Source organism: Pogona vitticeps, chromosome 1 (assembly GCF_051106095.1).
Source record: "Pogona vitticeps strain Pit_001003342236 chromosome 1, PviZW2.1, whole genome shotgun sequence".
Taxonomy (NCBI): domain Eukaryota; kingdom Metazoa; phylum Chordata; class Lepidosauria; order Squamata; family Agamidae; genus Pogona; species Pogona vitticeps.
This window is the reverse complement of record NC_135783.1, coordinates 239600446-239622656: the sequence shown is the minus strand read 5'-3', so window position 1 is coordinate 239622656 and position 22211 is coordinate 239600446. Positions and strand designations below refer to the sequence as shown.

The following is a 22211-nucleotide window of genomic DNA, read 5'->3' as shown; positions in this document are numbered from 1 at the left end:
ATGCATCACAAGTGAGACCCAAGTGTCCATTTGGGCTTGCAGCTAATGGAAGCAATCCAGCATGTCTCAGTTCTATTGTTTTCAGTGGGACATTTAAGGGTATATACACGCCATGGACTAACAACAAATGCAGTCATAGAGCAGAACAGATTTCCTCCTCCCAGTATGCATCCCTTCATGGAGAAACAGTTGACAGGGATTGCCTAATCTACAATGGTAAGGGGCTCATCTTTCCCTTTGATCTCCTGAGCGCTGCATGGATCATGCATTCAAGGCACCTGCTCCCATTAGAAATTACAGTCATACGTTGGCATCTATTTCTATGACTGGCTGCCTGAGTGGGTTTTTTTTAACAGATTGCTTTGCCTTACTGCTTTGAATGTGTTTTTGGCAGTGCTTTTGTTTATCATATTTTAGTGTAGTATTTCTTTGATCCTTTAAAGTATTTCTGTACTTACTGTTTTGGTTTTAACATTGTCTTTTAATGATGCAAGCTGCCTTGGGTCCTTTTTAAGGAGAAAGGCAAGGTATATATATATTATTGTATTTTTTTCTACTTTTCTATCCGTTGCAACCAGAGTGATTTATTACAACATGTTCCATTCATTTCATCTTGTCTTCTTATACTCTCTAACATAATATTAATCTAATCTATTATAGATTTAGTCATTTTAATATTTCGTTCCCAAATTTGTGATCAGGCACTTAGTTCTATATTATTGACCTATATTTGAGCCCATTTTACCATGCAATCCTTCACAATTTCATCTTCCTTTTTTTTGCTCCATTAAAGTATTATATAAACCTTTAATCAGTTTTTCCTCTGAGTCCAGCAACCCTTTATCCAAAGGTATTTTTCTTTCTGAAACCCTGTAGCTTTATCTTTTACATATCTTGATTTCAACAAGTTTATCGACCACCAATCTAAAATAATACCTTGTTCTGCCAGTTCATCTTTGTTCTTTAGATTAAAATCACCATCTAATATCTTCGCATATCTCCCGTTTGTCCCTTGAGATGTTCTTGCCGGATCAGAGAATGCTTCTAATGGAGCTACCCATAATGGTATCTTTCTATAATGTTGTGCCTTAACTGTCTTCCAAACCCATAACAGAGCTCTCCTGATCAAATATAAATTAAATGTTTTAACATTGCTTATCATCTTGGTACCATAGGTAGGCATGCCAGCCTAGCTTTAAATCATGACCCACAATTTTTAAAAGTCTCCCATTTTGTAGAATAACCCTAACCCCTCACCCAAGACAGAGCTCCTGCTCTGTAATAGTTCATCCAGTCTGGTAAGCCAAACCATCCTCTTTGTTTATTGTCCTGAAGAGCCTTAAGTTTTATTCTTGTTTTTTTTCCCATCCCAAACATACTTGGTCATTATCTTATTCAGTTATTTTAAATAATCTTGTTTTAATAATATTGGAATTATCTGAAAGAGGAAAACTAGCTTTGGTAATATATTCATTTTTATTGCGGCTATTCTGCCCATTAGGGATAATTGGAGTTTAGACCATTTCTGCAAATCTATTTTGATTTCTTTCATTACTTCCATATAATTGTCCTTTATTAATGTACTGTTTTTTTGTCATATTCATTCCTAAGTAATTAACCTTACAGGTTTCTTGACATCTGGAGGGTTTTCCTAGTTCTTCTTTTTCCTCTTTTGTCATATTTTTCATCAGAATTTTTGTTTTTTGTTTATTTATTTTAAGACCTGACATACATCCATATTCAGTTATTGTCTCTACTAATGTTTCTATTGATATCATAGGTTCTTCTAAGATTATTACTAAATCATCAGCATAGGCTTGAATGTTCAAATCTTCTCTTTTAACCTTTAATTCTCTCATCCTCTTTGATTTGTTAGTTCAGGACTTCCAATATGAGAATAAACAGTAGGGGGGACAGCGGGCATCCTTACTTGTACCTTTTTCAATTTGAATTGTTTCTGTCCGCTCTCCATTCACTTTGATTCTTGCTTCTTGTTTAGAATATATTGCTTTAATTTCTCCTATAAACTTCTCTCCAGCATCCATTAATTGCAACTGTGTCGGCAAAAAAAAATCCAGTTCATATTGTCAAAGGCCTTCTCTGCATCGAAAAATATTAATGCCATCTGTTTTTCAAGGTGGGCTTCATAGTATTCCAAGACATTCAATACTATCCTGATATTGTTTTTCATTTGTCCTTTTGGTAAGAATCCTGATTAGTCCTGATGAATGATCTGCACCAAAACTTTTTTCAATCTGTTTGCTAATACTGATGCAAAATTTTTATAATCTACATTCAATAATGAAATTGGTCTATAGTTTTGGATTTTGGATTGATCTGTACCTTCTTTATGTATCACTGAAATTATTGCTTCTTTCCATGAAGTGGGAATTTCTTTTTCTATTTCTCTTTCTTCTATTAATTTCTTAAAGGATAAATCTAGAACTTCTTCAAAATTCTTGTATTATTCAGCCAGTATTCCATCACTTCCTGGAGATTTATTATTCTTTTGCTTTCTAATAGCGTCCACCACTTCACATATCGTTATTGAGGAATTCAAGATCTCTATTTTCTTTAGATAATTTCTTTAACTGAAACTTCTGTAGATATTCTCTTTGCTCTATTATTGATTTCCCTGATTCTTTGTAGACCGCTTGATAGAAATCCTTGGTAATTATTTTTTATTTCCTTCTGCTCCCATTTAGTCTCTACTTCCTGGTCTTTAAGGTTTATAATTTGGTTTCTTGTTTTTTCTTTTCTCAGTCTATAGGCAAGCCATCTGCCTGGTTTGTTTGCTTTATCAAAGAAATTTTGTTTCACTTGTTTTATCTTCATTGCCATTTCTGACATCCACTATAGATTTATTTGCTGTTGTACTGATTTCATATTACCTACTAGTTTTTTCAATTGAGCTATTTTGTTTTGACTGTTGTTCTACCTGGAAGAGTTTTTTTAATTCTTTGTATTTTTGTATTTTTCCCCTTTTTTGTCTTGCTGCATGCTTTATAACTCTACCTCTTAGCTTTGCTTTTCCTGCATCCCAGACTATTCTCATTGGTACATCTGGAGTTTTATTTTCCTTTAAAAACCAAGACATTTCTTGCATTGCTTCTTTCTTAAAATCTTCATTTTGCAAAAGGCTAGTGTTCATTCTCCAGAACAATGTTTTATTTTGTATATTCAGTTGTAAAATAACTGGGCTATGATCAGCAAAAGTAGTATGTCTATAGTCTTCATCACTTTTATCCAGCTTATTGGAATCCAGCATGCATCTACTGTATTCTAGACCATGTCTTATGTGAGTTAGACTGCATAATATTTCTCTTTTATATGTGTTGCTCTACATGCATCTACCAAATGAAACTCTTCTGCTATAGATCAGTCCGTCTTTCTTTTTTCCCTTTTCTTAATGTTTTAATGTTTGTGTCCAATTTTCTATCCAGAACTGCACTGAAGCCCCCTACGCAGCAAATATCTTTGTATTCTTTATCTGCCAATTCTTTTCATAGTTCTTTGTATTCGTTTGTAATTCAGTACTTACCTGGCAGGGGAGATACCTTGATCATGAACTACAAAAAGGTTAAAATATTTTAAATAAATAAAATAAAAACATGTATATAGCTTGAAACAAAGGCCTTTTTTTAAAAAAAAAAAAGCTGTTCTTCAGTTTTATCCATTCACTCTCACTGGTATGCACTGGAACTGAATCAATGTGAGTCCTCATTGTTCAGCTTTACTAGATTGTGGCCTGTGTTGCACACTTAACTTTGTTACACACACCATTTACTGAAAAGCTAACATTGGGGCTAATTGCACCACAGAGATTTCTTGGCAAGGTGTCCCCCATTCATAACCATGCAGTGTGTCTTAAATTTAGACTCAGGTACTCATTACTAACAGGCATTGTCTCAGAATGATACATTTAACATAGGATAAGAAGGCAAGGGCTTTATTGTCCCTGTGGAGTCCTCTCTACATCTTGGATTTTTCCATCCTGGTGTTTTCACCTAATTGCTTCCAGGGTTGTTTGAAAAGAGCTGGAGTTTCCAAGTCTGCACTGATGTGCAGAGGTTACGTTGTGACTGTGTCTAGAGATCTCTAGTGCTTAGGTGTATGAAGTCATGTTGTCCTGAGAATGATAACACAATGAAGAGATAAATCAGCATGATAACACAATAAAGAGGTAAATCACTCCCCCACACTTTGGAGAATATTCTTCAGAGCTTTTTAAGAAAAAACACATGTAATACTGAGGGAAGTATTTCCCAAGACACACACAGAGAGAGACACACACACACCACCAACCCCAATCTGAACATTAGAATCAAATGGGAGCAACTAAATATATTTTTGAAACTACTCAACAGAGAGTGGACAATTCAGGGGGGGAGAAAACAAAACAATGGAAGGATGTTGCGCATATGAGTATGACTTACTCAAAAGCAGGCAAGGTAGACCGGAATTCAGCATCATCTGGAAGTGGTTTTGAAGCCTGTGTAATGAGACCAGGTTTGCACTGATTCTGATTCCTGTGTGCTGTATAAGCAACCATCTTAGCTGACCTTTTAAAGATCAAACAAAAGTACATTAGAATTCTAGAAGCACTTCTGTGTAGTGCAGGCAGACATCAAATCACATCACCAGCTCCACATGGGATTTCCAAGTTACATATAAATCCTCTCTCTCCATATTCCAGGCCCAGAGCTTTGAAGATGGCAGCAATAAATCAGACATGGTCAAACTATAGTTGGGAAAATAGTTGCTTAGCTTTGGAGATGTGATGAGTATGCAAAAAAATTCTCATTTTTGGCTTTTTTTAAAAAGTCTCACCATGCCAAGATTCTCCAGCAAGACCTCCCTTTGCCTAAGTGAGATTTCCTGTCTCCCCAGGAAAATCAGACCCTGATCTCCTGGTCTCATCCCCTCTTTATTCATTTCATTTCATTTTTTTGCTTATTGCTCCATACAGGAAGCTGCCAACTCCTGCACAGCTTGAAGTGTTTTCCAGTGAATCCATTTTGCACAAGAATTAGAGTGCTTCTGTGCATCATGGCATTCCTCCTGCCCTTTCTGGGTGACTCCTATATGGGAGAGGTGCTGATTTATGTGGAAATAATAATAGTCCTGCACAACATGGCATTTTTTTTCCACAAACAAAAAATGACCACAAAAGGTCTGAGAAATCTTGAGAAATTTCTGTGCGAGTTCTCAGGGCAAAACAAATCTAGCACAGAGAATCCTTGCTGGAATGAGAAAAGAGACAGTTCCCCTGCCAAACTTTCTTTCCAGGAGTAAGGGTCTGAAAGACTCACACCCTTGTTTAGAATAACTAAATGCAATATTGGAGATGCAGCATTCAGTTGAGTCACTTGATTATTTCAACATGGAAAATCTGGATTGGGAAAATGTGGCCTCAGACTTTTCTTGCCATCTTCTGTGTGAATTCAGAAGTATTCACACGATTATGTTTTAGGAATTAAGACATATGGTGTGTGTTTTCTTGCACAGGAAGGAAATAAATGGGCCTCCAAATATTGAGGAAATACAACCTTTACAATTCCTGGCCTTGGATTGGCCAGGAGTGATGAGTGATGCAGTCCTACAAACTCTGAAAGGCCACACATTCTCCAGCTCTGCTCTACAGGACTCATTACACCCTGCATTGCACCCTTCCATAATTCCAGAAAGTCCTGGGGTATTCATAAAGTTAATTCTCAAAGTAGAGCACATGGAAGTTTCCCATAGCTTTATGTTCCATCTGTTCACTTGCATCTTTTGACCCTCTGCCCTATGTGTTTTGTGTGTGTGTGTGTGTGTGTGTGTGTGTTTGGATAACTGATAAAACACTGCAAAAGAATGTCTCCATTGGATTTTATGTATGATAGCATTGTAGTGGGATCGTGCATAAACATAATCTCTTTGAATTTTACACAATCTTCTATTGATGTAAAATATTTTCATGCACATTGCTGAAATATGCACCCATTTTGTCCCATAGATCTTGAAACAATGGTTTGTAAAATCACACTTATTTTGCTTTTTACATGGGTTTCCATGTGCAGAGATGCACATTCATATTGGTAAAACATCATACAAAACCAACCTTGATGCAACTGTATATGCAGTCACATCAAGACTGTTGTTTTCAATGTGCATGTGGACCACTGTAAGGAGCTGAAGGCACAGGATACAGTCTTGTATAAGGAAAGAATTCTAAGGACACTAGAGCATAGAACAAGGAGAAGCACAAAGTATCAGAGGTCCTTGGACAACTGATGTTGGAAGAGTTGCAAGCATGCATGGCTGAGCAAGGCCGTAAGCACCTGCACACTTGAGGGATAAAGCATTGCAAAGGACCTGGAAAATGAAGGCAAGAATTTGTAATGAATAAAACTGGCAAGATCTATGTGCTTATCTTTTGAGCATTCCAGAGGAAGAGAAATTATTGTGAGGGAGCTTGGCTGTGCAAAGCCAACTGCTCTGGTTTCGGTATTATTTTGACTCTGAAGCTGCAGGAATTAGGAGACAGAAATTAATGCTTTATCACACAGTAATGCTCTATCCACACAATAAAAAGCAACACATATGAATAGTAATAATACTGGAAACAGGAAATGAAATTGCTTCCTTGTGAACAGCACATTGTTTTATTCTGATGGGCTGGAATGTTCTTTGGCTCAGTGTGAGATATTCAAAGGAAATAACGAGAAGGAAAGTATGAGTGGCTGATGCCTCTTTCCTTTCCTTATAATATCTCATCCGGACATTCTGAGAATCTGCACCTCCCAGAAGGAATTATTGATTTGGTTTTAGGGCTGCAGGACATGAGGCCCTCCAGATATTGATGAATCACTACTCCCATCCAGAGCCTTAAAAATGACATGTTAATTATAGTTTCCAGTATCCCCAGCTCAGATGCTGGATGGCCATCCCCCGTCACCATCAGTCAGATTGACTGGGGCTGATGGGAACCGGAGTGTGGCCACATGCAGAAGATCTCCATTCCTCTTCTTTATACTCTGACTGAAGTCATCAAGAGGAAGAGCCAAAATACAGTTTGTCTTTTGTTCCAAGACTTTTTGAAGTAATGTAACGAGGAAGCCTGCAGTTTTTCTTAAAGATGGAAAAGGGCCAGAGAACAGATGTGATATTGGCTTTCCTTACAGATCTCGTGATCTTCTGCAACCCCCTGACCCACATCCCCTCTCAAATGTATTGAACTTAATAGCAGGTGCAGCTTATAATGAAGTTTCAGTGCATTTGCAAGGGAAATGTGAAACTTGTATGCAGCAGCCCTAAACAGCATATTAAGGAGTCAATCACACCCCAGCTGCAGTTCCTACCAGGTGTTCCATGAAAGGTCAACTCTAACAACTATCACCAGTTTACCATCTATCCTGGTGTCAACCTGTGACAATCAATCTCAGCTTTGCATTGGCAGAATGAAAGGGAATTGCAGGGGGGGGGGAAGTAAAAATGACCATTTTCTAACCATACGGGCTGAACAATGGAGACAAATGAGCTGCTTCTAGGCGTAGCTGTCCTTTAATCCTGCATGTCCTGTCTAGTCACTAGTAACTCAGTAAGTGTTGATAATTCAAAACTCCTGTGCGACACGCCAATCCACAGCATTGATATTAGAGTGTCTTGCTGAAAAAAAACCCTGCGACTCTCTTTTAACAGTTGTAAAGAAGAGAAAATGCAGGTGTTGTACACCTGAGTCCCACAACTACTGTGACAAAATGTGTCACCTGAAATTCTGTTTTCTATGTAACTGTTAAAGAACCAGAAGTCCAATTGCCTTTTTAGTTGGTCACCCAGTTTTCATTTCATACTTATTGTTAGCAATGAAAAAAAAATTATTTCTGATCTGTATTGCTTTTTATAGTAATAGCAACAGTAATATGCTGTCAAGTCAGTTCTGATTTATGACAACCCTTTCCATGGTTTTCAAGGTACAGAGTATTCAGAAGTGGTTTACCATCCCCTACTTCTGGGGGCACTCTGGGGTTGTCCAGGTTGCCTAAGGCTACATATACTTGTTTTTTCCTTCTGGGAATCATTCTTTGACCACCGGCCAGAGAATTCTCACCAAACTGCCATTCTGAAGAACCTGTAGGATATGCAGCCTTAGTGAAACTGGTGTAAAACCAATATCTGTTACAAATTCCACAGCTTGGAAATGTGTTACAATTAACAGTTCAATGTCAGAGCTGTTCCTTTAAAAAAAAAACCTACACCAGAAAAAAGGCTCTCAAAATTTCACATTCTAAGTGAGAGTTCCCTTCATTAAAAATATCAGCTGGGCCCATCATTTTCAAACAGCACATGCCCCTCTACACCCCATTTGCTGAAAAGGGGGCCATGCAGTTCTATCAAAGATACATTGATATTGGATACTGCAGCTTTAACCCTGTAAATACACTTAAATAGAGATGGGTGTGCTAAAACAAGAACCAGCAAAACTGACAGATTTGTGGCTGATTTGTGGTTCACTCTGTGACCTGGTTCGGGGATCCCATTTTGCCGAAGAAAAATGAAGCACCAACTATTTTCCACTCGGCATTTCATTTTCCTTTAGCAAAATGGGATGCCCGCTCACCACCTTCCCACTGCCCTGTCATCTCCCTACTTGCTTCTGCTGGCGCCATCCTCAGAGGAAATAGGCCTGGCTTTCCTGCCAGGAATCAGGTCCACTCCTTCTTCACAGGTGTCCGCTGCCCAGCTGATAGGAAGGTACATGCACAGAGGCAGGAGCCAGCTCCTGGCAGGGAAGTTGGGCCCACTGCCTCTGTACATGTGCCTGCTGCCCAGTGGATAGGCAGTGGCAGTGAGATAACACTGGCAGCAATGGCAGCACAACAGCAATGGTGTGGCAGGTAGATTCCCCCCCCTCCACTGCCCATGAATTGCAAACCAAACCACAAACTGATTTGGTTTTCCAGTTGGTTCATGGTGGATCATGAGCCGTGGACAGCCACTAACCACGAACCATCATAAGCCACTGTTTTTCAGGTTCGCACCCATCTCAGTACTTAAACTACAGCACCTATAAATTCATGGACCACTATCACTGCTACAAGCTTATACATTTCTCAGAATGTCCAAGAATTACATCAAATGATTTCCAAAATTAATAACCATCACTCTACAAAAAAATGGTGTCTTCCAATCATGGCTTTTTTTAAAAAAAATAAAAGTATAAAAAGTCCTGAGTGAAAACCTTGCTAGTCCACACAAGACAATTACTAGCCAGTTCAGTTCAGCGTTGCTGTCCATGAGTAGAGATGGGGGTATTTGTATTTGTATACGAATACCCCCGCACAGCTGGAGCTAATGAAGGTCCGGCCCCTGGGGCCAGACCATCCACTCACACAGCCACTGCCACCGTCAGTCCCACTCTTCCTTCCAATTGCTCCTAAGTGCCCAGTTGGTGAGCCACCCGTCAGCCTTGCTTGGAGACTCCTTTTCTCTCCTTCTGCCAGGAGTGGCTAGCGGCACGGGCGCTCCAGAGCGATTGGAAGGAAGAGCAGGGCCAGCAGTGGTGGTGGACGCATGAGTGGATGGTCCAGTCCCAGGGGGCCAGACCCTCATTAACTACAGCTGTGCGGGGGTATTTGTATCCATAGACGAATACCCCCATCTCTATATAAATGAAAAGAAATACTGGCCTAAGTCTCTTATCTCTGTATAAGGAGGATTTCTTTTTCTCATTGCAGACCCTGTGTAGGTCTCCTACTGAACTAGTTAACTTCAGGTGGCTAAGCTGCTACATTTTGAATCCAGTTCTTTTTGGCCATCCTATGGGTGGCTAGAAATTTGCCTGTTTGAATGAAACAGAAATTGAAATCCGAAATGAAGAAAAAGCCTTTATTAGTATCGGGGGGGGGGGGGGACGGGATATTACTTTTGGAAATACAAAAGTATCTGGATCAGGGTGCCTCATGCTTACCCCTATCTCTCCCGTCTTGGTCACTTCCTCAGCCTTTGGAAGCTGGCTGAAGTAAGGGGGGAGTTTCTACCTACCTAGAAGTACAGTAAGTGATTTTAAAAAATTTATGATTTTTATGAAATTTAATGATAATGTCCTGGGCCACAATTCCCAGAATACCCCAACCAGCATTGGTGCATGGTTACAAATACTAACTTCTGGATAGTTATATTTATTACAGTTAGGCATAAAGACTACACGGATCCACCAGATCACAAGCAATGTGCAGTTATGGCATAACAGCATCTGCCAGGAAGAAAGAGCAGAAGAGGGTTTTCATTGTCAAGGCCTTGTGATCAGCTTCCCGGTTACATGTGGTGAGGCCACTGGGACGAAGAATATTGGAACAGATGGATTTTGGGTCTGGTTCTTAAAAGCTTTCTTTTAAAAAGGAATTTGAGTTGGAGGTAATCTAGTAAATGCAGTGAAGTTTCAGACTAGGTAGGATGCCAGTTTTGCAATCAGAAACTGACAGCATGGCTTACATCCAGGCAAGCAAGTCATTCAAAGCAAACTTAAACAATCAGATGTACAAATGAAGCCTGTGTTTACCTCCCAATGACCAATCACGAAAAAACAAGCTAACATGCAGAGGCGAGGCAAGTTCATACTAAGATGCTTCAAAGTACTAGTATATTTTGTTTCTTAAGGGAGCTCTGCTTCTAATGACATGGTCTAGAGTAGACATGGTCTAGAGGGGCGGGGTAAAAATCAAATAAATAAATAAATAAATAAATAATGATGTACCAAATGTATTGTCTAGTTTGACCTGCTATGACCCCATGCCATATCCAGAAGCTTATTGTAATGGCAGATGATTCATCCAGAAGTTAATTCTTACTTATTTATTCCAGTGAAAAGATAGCAGGCTAGCAACAGCTTTGTTGTCCAACACCGTTGTTCTATCTTTAGTAGAGAGGGACAGGAACCTTGGTTCAGAGGTTTGCTCTGATTCTCCGGTGTGGCACTACAGGTGGCTTGCATTAACTTCCCCCACCCCCACTTACTGACACCCCTTTCTTTTCTCCTGCTATTCATGCAATCATCTGGGAGCACAGCAGGAGCACAGACCTGTGGTGCCACACCAACAAACCAGCACAAACCTCTGAATCGAGGCTGATGCCCATCTCTAATCTTTAGTCCTCTAGAAGTTTTGGACTTCAGCTTCCCGACGCCCTGGACAGCAAAGCAAATGGTAATGGATTCTGGGAGCCCAGATCTATACTTTGAGAACTTCTGCAATGGAAGGTTCTGAATATGATCTGCACAAAGACAGATCATATAAGCATTGTGCTGATGAAGGAAGAAGGATTCTAGATAGCCTACTCTAATCACTGCTGTGCTTATTATCTGCCTGCAGATGTTTTCTTTCTACTTAAGGAGGTAATAAAAAAGGTGATTCCTACTTGCAGTACTTTTCATACTGCCATCTCAGGAGTTTGCTATCTCATTTCCACCTCACTCTGATGGATGTATTGACCTACCTCACTGTGTGCCTACCAAGGAATGCGTTATCCGCTTGCCAAGCCAGAGACAGGAGATTCAGTTCCCCACTGTACTTCCTGGGAGAACAGCCGGCCTGTGTGAAAGATGCACAGTCTCAGGGCTTACCCAGAAGAAGGAAACGGTAAAGGACTTCTGCGTACACTCTACCAATAAAACCTCAAAAAGAGTCACCTTTTCAACTTGACACCATGTAATTATCATTTACTATTACACAACCAATCCCTCTTTTAGCTCAGATATTGCTGCTTAACTGTCAGACTTTATAAATTTTGTTTCTGAAACAGTCATAGTTTTTATGCAGCTAACCAAGGGCATCTGAAATTGGTGAATATAAGAGATGGACACAAATCAGAAAAATGGTGATTCATTTTGATTTATGCTTCATCCAGGTCAAAGGATCCCAAAATACAAATTTATAGTTTTTTCTGACAAATCAATAAATCAGTTTGTCAATACATTTTTTATTTAAAACACTATCAACTGCTTCTCCCAAGCACCTAGGGATGACAGATTTGCAGGAAAGTTTCCCCTGACTGACCTCTACAATTTAGTGAATTTTGGAATTCAGATGTCTGAGTTATACACCCACAACATTCCCCCCCCCCCAGGAAAGTGCCCTTTAGCAGCTAGTTTAGGAAATCCCAATCTTCACCAAACTTGGAAGGATTGTAGAAGAGAGTCAGGGGAAAATACCCTGAAATGTTGTTGTATTTAGGTGTTGTGGTGGGCAGTTTTATAGCCAAACAATGAGTCGAAAAGTTCTAAAAATTCATTGATTCTCATTCATCAGGGGCATTGATTTGTACAAATACAAATCAATGATCTAGCAATTTTTTGAATGATTTAGGTCATTTTTTTTAATTTGTCCCCATCTCTAGTGAATGTGTGTGTGTGTGTATTACACACACACACACACACACACACACACACACACACACACACACACACACTTCCAGGGATTGGAATTAGAGTGCATAGGATAGTTACATTTCAGTTATGAAGCTTTGTTACCACTGTATTAGGGGCTTCCAGGATGGAGCCCCTGGAGCCCATATCTCATTTTGGCCTCTCTTAAAAACATGAGAAAGGAGAACTTTAAAACATATCCTTTAATCTTTATCATTCCAGAGTAATTAGGCATGATGCTTTCGCCTCTTTTGTGTGAAACAAAAAAGAACTGGACTTCCAATATTGCTGTGAGAAAACAATTAATGATCTTTTCCACCTCATCTTTCTATTTATGGCTACAACACAAGATCATTTAAAAAAGCAAGAAGCAACTTACAATCTAAAATCTGAATGCTATGCTGTTTAAATGTACATAGGAACACAGGTGGAAGCCCTCATTAAACTAAAACTAAATCCAAAATACCTCAACCAGAAAACAAAACTTTGCTGGATCTTTTACAACATTCCCTTTAGCAGCATCACTTGGATAAAGCCAGTAACTTCCTTGGAAGCAACTGTTGCTTTCTTAGAATTTGGGTTTCCAAGAGATAAGATGACCTCGGGTGAAAAGGCAGCTTAATAAACTGCATTGCCTCCTGCTGTGCAAAGTCCTCTCCTCCTTATGTACAACTGAGTGGTAATTTGAACACTGCCCAACAGTAATTAGAGAGATGAGCCAAGGTCCCATTTAAGGACACGAATATCTTTTCTGTGGTTTGTAAGATCTGAACTAATTATTTGCAGCAAGTTAGAAATGCAGTAAATTTCTTATCACAAGGTACCTGGGGTGGGGCTATAACACTTTAATGTATTATTAAGTGGGAATTTGCTATTGTTTAAATAAATAAAAGCTCCATCAAGTCTCTTCTATTGCCCCTGATCAGATTCTCCAGGCATGTGAGATGTTCAGGGAGTATAAGGGAGCACCATTGCCACCCTCAGTAAGTTTCCATAGCAAAGTGGAGATTTGAACTCAGTTCTCCTGAATGACACTCTCATGCTTTACACACCAATTCAAGTGGTAATTAGCTGCAGGTTAATGGGTCAAGTGTGGGTTTAGATCACAGTTCCATGGTACAAATGACCATGATTAGGAAATAAGTAATGTGTAGACCTTAGATGTCACTGGACTCTAGATCCTACCAGCCCTGACCAGCTCATCCAAAGGTGAGAGATGATGGGAGCTGCAGGCCAACAAGAACTGAAAAGATACATCCCCCTGTTCTGACTTTGATTTAGAGCCACCATGTTTTTGCATCCAAATTGCTGATGCCTGAGTGGCAGTGAGTCCTTTGAGACTTGGCTTCTGAGTCAGAAGCAGGTCTGGTATAAAACCTGGACTGGAACACAGCAGTTTTAGAAGAGAGAACTGGGGACAGCTTCAAAACAAAACAAAAATGCTTGGGAGGTGGAAACTGATTTTGCTACCTGCTTCTGGCAGCTGGCCTGAAAGCATAATGTAAGACAAGCAAGCAAAAATAGCCACATGGGGTTGTTGTTGTTCTGTCTTGGTTAGTTGGCAGTACCACAGAGACTGAACATTCATGTCAGTCTCCAATGCCTGCCCATCCCACACATAAGGACACACATCTGCAAGTGTGTGCATTGCACAAATATAAACACACATGTTCACACTTTACCTCTGCTGACTTTAAGTAAAATTTCAGTCACAAATTTGATAACAGGCACCTGTTTGAATCAATCTTTGGTAAGTAATTCTGTGCATTCATGGGAAAATAAGCTCACTTTTCTATGGAAAAAGAGAGATGCATTTAAATTAAACTGTTCTACAAATAAAAGACTGTTTAATATATTGACACTGCAACATATGCCTTTAACATTCCACCTCAGTTCAATGTTCTTAGAGAAACACTTAGAAAGAAACATGATTTGAACATTTTCTTGCACAAGTGGTATTTGAACACTATGCATAGAGAAAACTGGATTCCAAAGTGTTAAAGACATATTTTCTTAATGCTCCTGCTTTCTGCGTGCTATATTAACAGAGCAAAAGAGTTGAATGTATGCTCCTTGGCTGAGGAGTGACTTGTGAGTCAGCACTCTGCATGAATTCCATTCCTGTACAGCTGGCCTTCTCTCCATCTGGCAAGCTGAAATGCTGAAAGAGGGAGGGAGGGAGGGAGAGAGAGAGAGAAGAGGGGGAGAAAATGAAGGATTGGGTGGATAGCAAGAAAGGCAACGTGAAATGAGGGAGGGGTGGAATTGCTCCCAGATTTGGGTACAATGTGGTTCAAAGCCCACCGAAGTTTTTTACACAAACCCGCATACCCTTAATTCTTTTCCCACAAAGGGATCAGGATGGGCATAAGGCATTTTGCTACTTGAGACAAAACTCAGTATGGTGTCCCATCTCCTCCATTCCACCTACAAAAGTTGATGGGATGAACAAATCTGAGACAAGAAAAGTAACTTAAGGAGTGCTGGGGAAGCAGCATGGAACACCACGGCTGGGTCCTGCAACAGAGGAGAAAGGCCACAAGGTAGTTGCTGCTGCCCCATATATATCATGGGGCATTTTCTGCCTATCTCCAACAAATAGTATGGCCAAGCCTGACAAGAATTTCTATTTGTCTTAGAGACACACATTCCAGAGGTCTTGGAATGCTACTATGAAGAGGAATTAATCTGATGACATGTGGAAGCCATCCATGACTGAGCAGCAAATAGGATAATGCCCTGGGACCCATAGCAGCATCATGTCACTGATCAGTTGTGGATGACTTCAGCACATCATTAGATTCATTCTTCCTCAAAGCAACTTTATGTGCTCCGCAACGATGTCAAACGGGCCCTTTTGTTCTTGCCACCTCGTGCTCCAGGGTTCCTGGAAAAGGGTCTGCCGCAGGTGCACATATTTAATCTTTTTCACACCATCTAAAATCAGTACAGAGAAGAAGGCTTTAAAAAAAAAATCTGAGCGTGGAAAATAATTTATACCTTGCCCAGAGACCGTGACTTGGCAAGAAAAATGGACCAAAAAAGATTGAGCCTGAATGTTCCATCATCTCTTCCTTTCTGATCCCTAATGGGTTGCACGTGGAGATCAGTTTGAGTTCCTTTTGCTGTGTTCCCTTTCCTTTCTGATTCTGAGCCTTCTATTTGTTTGTGTGCACAAGCTCAGGACCTTGCTTGGAACAGGCTCCATTTTGGCAAGCTCTCTCTTGGCAGTCCTAGTAGGCTGCATATCTACCTTATGAGCTATGGACGGGTTCGCCTTTGAAAGGCATTCCCTTTTGAGCTGGGGAACGGATCTATCTCATTCCACCTTCTTCTGTGGCCGTGTTATATATACACACATAGAGAGTTCTCCCTCCCAGCCGCAGCTTTTAACAGCACCTGGTGGAAATGGATCCGCCAACAGCATCAGGCTCTAGAAGAAGAAGAGATTTCTGGTTGAATTTCTGCAAGTTTAGAAAGTTCGTTTCAAGGCACATTAATATGAGGAAGCTGACCACAATTAAGTAGTAACAGAACGATGCACTCACTGCTTCCTTGGAAAAGTTACTCACCATGCTGGCTGGGGGATTCTGAGAGATGTAGTCTGAAAAAGTAATTTTTCCAAGCTGCGCATGTTATGCTATTCATTCTTTCAAAAGCAAACTTCTGCAAATCTGCTGCTTGTTCATTTATATATTCATTCTTCATGAATTCCCTTATATGCCATCTTTGGGTCTGACCATTTAGAAACAAATGTCTTGGGAATCATAACATCCAGCAAAGTTCACACTTTCGTTCTCACTGAGGCAGATGTTCACCAGGAAGAACACCCAACGCAAAACTTAGTGAGTGGGATAAAACAGTGCTGAAAGCACACCCTGCACTGTTACTGCATGTTGTGTGTGCACATGCACATGTGCACGCATGTATGTGCATGACTGCTCATGCATATAGTTTGCAGGAGATATAACATTTATATAAACATAGTATCTATTTCAGGGGCAGCAATCTTTTAGAGTGGTCATGAGCCTAGTGTGGCTAATTCTCAATTCTACTTGTTTTCAAACACAGATGGAGAGTGGGTCTCTTCCACTCCCACACCCATAATTGTAATTTTGTTTCATTATTTGGGGTTTTGTTCTCCATTTGGGTATGTAAACCTGAAGAACAAAGTTGCATACAACTGGGAACTGTCTGAGATGCAGGGCAGTTGGCAAAAAGTGTGTTTTGTTCACTGGCTCTTAATCAAATATATATGTCTGCTCTTCAGCAGTGGGGAACCAGATCAGTATGTTTGCACCATAAGTTCTGTATACATCTGGAAGGAACATAAGGATGCACAAAACACACACAGGGGATCCCATCTGGATTAGGCTGTGGGCTGGAAGGTCCCCTCTCCTGCCAAAAATGCCCTGCTAATCCTGTTGCATTTTTTTACATGAAAGTTTTTGGGCCAATTCTGGATGATTTAAATAAGATATTTTCTTTCTAAGTAAAACCCTTTGCCCATAAATTACTTGTTGGCCTGTTGCTGAGCAGGCCCCCAAGCTGTCTGAACTATACAAAGATAACACAACACACAATTCCTTTTGTAAGGAAGGCCACCGTTTAATTGGTTACAGCAGCAATCCCTGACCAAGTGCATTGCCCCTCAAGTGCCCCTCCTTGATGCCCACCACCATTCACCTCAGAAGCCTCTAAAGTTTTCGGTGGAAGTGGCCATCTTCTGGAGACCAAATGACAACACAAACCCACAGGATCAATAATATATGTCCCTTAACCCTGACCACTGATGAAGCAACTGGAATTGAAATCGCAACCCATCATCATAAAAGGGGGAGAAAAGCCAGTGAGCAGCAGACTGACCAGGTGCAGCTGCTTCACCCAGTTTTATGCAAGGCAGGTAGACCAGAGTAGAATTTTTTTCTCTGGTCCGCCTACCGCACAGTCCTAAGTTTGAATTTTCCCCACCGGCCAATGTGAGGCGTTCGGGAAAACTCCATTCCTCACTGGCCAATCGGGAGTCAGTGGGGTTGGGAGAAACCCCACCCCCATAGTTGTTCTCCCAGAGTCTTTGGGCCCATGGGATTGCATGGGTCCACCATGCTGCCCCAGCTTGTACTTCTCACCCTAGGCCCAAGATTCACCACCCTGGCAGCAATGAGGGATGCCCAGGTAGACATCTTCTAGTGTATCCTTTCCAAGATTTCATGAAGATGCTGAAGGCAGTCTAGAAGGCAATGCGTAGACATATAGTGTTTACTCATATCATAGAGTTTCCTTGTCATATCTTGCTTCGGTGAAAACCTGAACTGTGTTCCAACTTCCAACAGTTCCCAAGGAAATTTTGAAATAAGGCTAATCCCTTAAGGTTGTGTTTAAAATGAATACAGGAAAATGGTGTGCATATCCAGGCCATGGTTTCTGAAAAATGTATGTGTTCTCGTATCCAACTGAATCATGACCAGAGGATCAAAGAGAGATAATAGTTAGGGATGAGACCTTCAGATATTTTAAATTTCCACTCCCAGAATGAGCCAGGCAGAATTCAGGGAAATGCAGCCCCAAAACAGAAGATGACAGAACAGATTTCCATACCTCCATTGCTCCCATCTGCCCGCTTCTCCTTTGAAAACAGGGGAACCTTGTGACTCCTTAGTAGACATGGGGACGAATATAAAAACAAAGTGGGATATTCAATAAATATCCCTGATTCGTCAGATATTCGTTGCTTCATATTCATGGCGTCCAGAGACCCAGGTGAATATGAAGCAACAAATATAACCCCTTTATATTCGTCCATTCATCTATCCCTATCTACTTATGCCCCCAGGGATTAGCTGTTCCTTGGGGGCATAAGCAGAGAGGTGTTTTATCTTCGGGTGGCTTACTAAAGCCTATCCGAAGGGAATCCCAGCTCCTGTTAAAAAATAGGGGGGGGGGGGAAATCACTTTGCTCAGGCTTCCCCTGTCTTTCTATGCCCCTGTGCAATATACAGGGGAAACCTGCCCAAAGAAATTCTCCACCACTGGAGGATCGGTTCAATCCTGCTTTGGTCCTTTCCCTCCTCTTCCTATGCAAAGACAGCAGGGAATGGAAATTGCTTTGGACAGGCTTCCCTCGTCTTCCTATCCCTGCCGGGGCATAGGAAGAAGAGGGAAAGGATCAAAGTGGGATCATAGAGATCCCCCAGACCTGCTGTCTTCGCAAAGGCAATGGGGCTCGGCGATTGCTTGGGTCCTCCCTCCCTCCCCTTCCTATGCCCATGCAGCATTTTTCTTAGACAGTCCCATGGGCAGTCTAAAAAAAATAATGCCCCAACGAACCGACAAATTGATTCATGGTTCATCGGGCCACTAGGGGGGGCAATTCATGAACCAAGATGAAGCCCCAAAATGGCGCTTCATCCCCATCTCTACTCCTTAGCAGTCACAAGGCTTCATGGATAGAGTAAGTTCTGTGGGAGGTGTCTTTATAGAGCATAAGGAGCATTGAGACTACACTACCCAGGAAGCCCTGCAACTCCCATGTAGCTTTCCAACTCGTAGGGACCACTCAGTTAGTTTCCTTGTTTGTCAAAGGAGATGCACACAGACAGGAGCAACGGAGGTATGGAAATCTCCTTTGTCACCATCTCTTTTGAGGCTTTGTCTCACAAAATTCTGCTTGGGAGACCGTGGGCAGATTCTGGGGATAAAAGTCCAAAAAAATCTTAAATTCTTATCCCTAATGGTAGTTTTCCTACAAGGTCTGTGTCACCATAGTTGAGCCACACCATGCTTTGATTTTTGAGGGGTTTTAACAAATTTTTCTACAAGTGGTAATAAGTACATTAATGTAATGCTCTTATTTAGGTTTTTAATTGGCAAGTTAGTGCTTTTTCAAGTGTTTCTTTTTCGACTAGGACACCACACAGCTGTAATCGTTAGCCAGTCTTTCAAGTATAATCCAAACATTAGAAATGTCCATAGTTTCAAAGGGTTTGGAAATAGTTTGAAAATATCCTACTGACAATGGAAAAGTCACTGACTTGAGCTGAAAATTTGTTTTTTTAAATTGAATAAGGCACATAGAGTTGCTTACATAGCATTTCTGAAAACAATAGGCTGGAAACTCATTTGTATTTACAGTGGATAGTCCATCCACCTAAAAAAGGTGACTTGCTTCCTTGAATTGGCTTTTTCTTTTATTAATATAATGAATTGCTGTTGTTTCCACAACAATGAACCGAACAGAGTTCTTGACAGGCAGACTAAATTTGAAGAAAAGGAACATGATTAGCTTGAGGATATAATTTCTTGCTTGATTGATTGCTTACACTTATACATTATATTTTGTCAGAGAAACAGCCCTCTAATATAGGCAAATAATAAATAAGATGTTGTAAGTATAGAGACACCTAATTTAAAGCATACAAAGAGAGAGAGAGAGAAAACATGGGCAAAATTTAGCTCTACTTTCACTGGATTTTACTGCTTCTTCTACTGCTGTGGGGAGGCTAATCCTTTCCCCTCTTGATCCTTCAGTACAAGTATAATTGGATCCTGGCCCCAGTAAGCTAAAAATTGGACATGAATGACAACATAAAGCCAGCTACAAAAGACAGGGAGCCATAAACAGAATATTGCAGTAAGAAGCATTTCTTCAAAGTAACATTGTTGAATTTTACCAATTCCATTTTTGTTTCCTTTTCTGACACCAGAACTGCTGTCTTCCTACTTATTACAATCAGTAGGTTTTACATCTCCCCACCCCATATGCAAATGAGTAGGAGCACTGAACCTTAGAGATGTGGAATTATGTCCTAAATAGACACGCCAAGTTTCACTGGGATACCTCAATATTCAGGAGAAAAACTGCCTGACAGATAAAGAAATAAACCTGTAGATATGGTCAAAATGGAAATAAGTTAACTTCAAGTATCCCTTCATTATGAAATAATCTACACTGGAGGAAAATAAAGAAAAAAGAACTTATACTTTTGAATTTTATTCAGGAACAGCTTCAGCTTTGTTTGTTCGGGGGAATGAATGCTGCCCATCAATTCTGACTAAATATAAACTTCCCCAGTTCAAATTTAAAATAGCAGGAAATCAAATTTGTGCTGAGAATGGGAGCAGCAGTGGAAGAATTTATGCTACAATTTCTAATTGCTGGATTTATTACATTAATTTGACCAGCTAGTGTCTTAATAAGAGTGTCATTTCCTCACCACCTTCACTGACATTCAAAGCCATATATCAAGATTAGAGATGAGGATGTTCATATTTGTATATGAATACGAATACCCCAATGCCACTGGATCTAATGAGGGTCCGGCCCCTGGGAATGGACCCTACACTCATGAGTCCTCCTGCAGTGCCAGCGCCCGGAGCTCCACTCTCTTCCTGCTCATCTGGCCACTCCAGGCAGGATAAGGGGAAACTTTCCAATGATTTTGGTGTCTCTAGGAGCTTAGGTGCATCATTTTATATTGAGATTGAGAGCAAAGACCAAAGTCCAACTGAAATGCATGCAGGACTTCCTCTTCACTGATGATGCAGCCATTGTTGCCCACTCTGCTGAAGACCTCCAACAACACATGAATCATTTTAGCAAGGCTGCCAAGATTTTGGATTAACAATCAGCCTGAAGAAAACAAGGCATGGGCCAGGGCGTGGACTCACCTCCCTCTATTGCCATCTCCATGCAAGAATTGGAGGTTGCTCATAACTTTGTGTACCTTGCCTCAATGATCTCTGACACCCTCTCTCTAGATGTCAAGCTGGATAAATGCATTGGCAAAGCAGCTACCATGTTCTCTAGACACACAAAGAGATTATGGCTCAGTACGAAGCTGTCGGCATATACCAAGATCCAGATCTATAGATCCGGTGTCCTGAGCACACTCCTGTACTGCAGTGAGTCCTGGACCCTTTTCGCATGGTAGGAGACGAAGCTGAACACATTCCATATGCATTGTCTCCGACGCATTTTTGGTATCACCTTGCAGGACAAAGTCCCAAACAGAGTAGTCCTAGAACGAGCTGGAAGTTTTAGCAAGTATACATTACTGAAACAGCAACATCTACATTGGCTTGGGCATGTTGTGAGAATGGCTGATGGTCGGGTTCCAAAAGATCTTCTGTATGGAGAATTAGCACAGGGAAATCGCCCCAGAGAGAGACCACAGCTGCGATATAAGGATATCTGCAAGCAGGATCTGAAGGCCTTAGGAATGGACCTCAACAAATGGAAAAACTTGACATCTGAGCATTCAGCCTAGAGGCAGGAAGTGCATCACAGCCTCTCCCAATTTGAAGAGACCCTTGTCCAGCAGGCTGAGGCAAAGAGGCAGTCCCGGAAGCAGCAAAATCAGGGAGCTGGACAGGGGACAGATTGTATTTGTCTTCAGTGTGGAAGGGATTGTCACTCTCGAATTGGCCTTCTCAGCCACACTAGATGCTATTCCAAGTCCTCGATATAGAGCATGTTACCATAGTCTCTTGAGAGTGATGGATGCCTAATCCTAAATAAAGGCAAAAATGAATAAAAAAAATTGATTCATCAAGTCATCAGTAAAAAAAATCATAAAATTATTATTTGTGATTCATCTGCCTTGACAAATCATGAATCAAAACAAATCACTGTTTTTCTGATTCGTGCCCATCTGTGCTCCTTAAATATCTTACATGCCTCAGAAACCATACTAGGGTTAACTTAAGTCAGCTTGACATTACAGAATGCACCACATTTTATCTACTGTTGCAATATTTTCTATACTATATTTGTCCCTATATGTTATATCACTTTGCAGTTTTGTACTTT

The 22211-nt window shown here is 40.6% G+C and overlaps 2 long non-coding RNA genes across 2 annotated transcripts in view; both read right to left on the bottom strand.

The window, feature by feature from the left end:
- LOC144584480 (uncharacterized) overlaps positions 1–22211 on the bottom strand; it is a 191339-nt gene that overhangs the window by 40235 nt on the left and 128893 nt on the right. The window lies entirely within an intron of this gene.
- Positions 1671–4593, bottom strand: LOC140701996 (uncharacterized). Its single transcript, XR_012081043.2, has 2 exons — positions 4437–4593; positions 1671–4129 (listed from the first exon to the last, which is right to left on the bottom strand). It is a non-coding gene; the product is annotated as an uncharacterized LOC140701996 (long non-coding RNA).